Consider the following 841-nt stretch of genomic DNA (forward strand, 5'->3'; position numbering starts at 1 on the left):
GGCCCGCTTGTCTGAGTGCATGTTTTTTGCTGCCCGCAGTGCGCCGAGCGCCGGCTGTGCAGTGGATCCCTCCCCTCCGCACCTCCCCGTCCAGGTTTGGGGCTGCAGTTGTTGGGGAACTGGTTCTTCCTGCCGGTCCTGGCAGCAGCGGCTTCACGGTGTGGCTGCCAGGCGTTCGAGGGCAGGGCTTTCGGATTGAACCGCGTCTGCGGGCAGGAATTTCCTTCTCCACCTCCCTGTATGCCGACCTCCTGGCGGGTGCGGGTCTGAGGAGGGCCCGCGCACATGAGAATGCTGCCCAGGAAATGGGCACCTAGAAGGCCTGCGGCCAGTAGAGGCCTCGCTGGAAGAGGCACCGGACTCCCGGCCCGGTCTGGCCCGGTCCCGCCCGGTCCGCCTTATGTGGACACACATTTGCCCCTTAGCAAGGCGTGTAGGCAGGTGAAGGTAACGGTGGGTAAACAGTGTGAGGGCCGTCAGGTAGGGAGTTGCCTGAGCCCCTGAGCCCGGGGCAGTATATGCTGATTTTCAGTCTGCGGAGGACCAACGCCCATGGGCTTCTGCGAGTTCCTGCTGCGTTAATAGCCAACTGCTGCTTTATGTCTGTACTGAAGCCACCTGTTGTGAGCCAGGGAAGAATTTGACCTATTGTGCATGCAGGGAGAGAGTCCTGAATGGAAAACCAAAGTAGCTCCAAGATGGCATTTTAGATGGTCAGCTCTGCCTCTTTTAAAACGTTTTTGTAGGGACAGGAAATGCGTTGTTGCTGACATGTAGTTCAGCACGAGGCCTGTGTTCAGACCAGGAGCCGAGATGTGTGAGGAGAGTGGCCCGTGGCAGC

This window comes from Myotis brandtii, unplaced genomic scaffold (genome assembly GCF_000412655.1).
Source record: "Myotis brandtii unplaced genomic scaffold, ASM41265v1 scaffold1077, whole genome shotgun sequence".
Classification (NCBI taxonomy): Eukaryota; Metazoa; Chordata; class Mammalia; order Chiroptera; family Vespertilionidae; genus Myotis; species Myotis brandtii.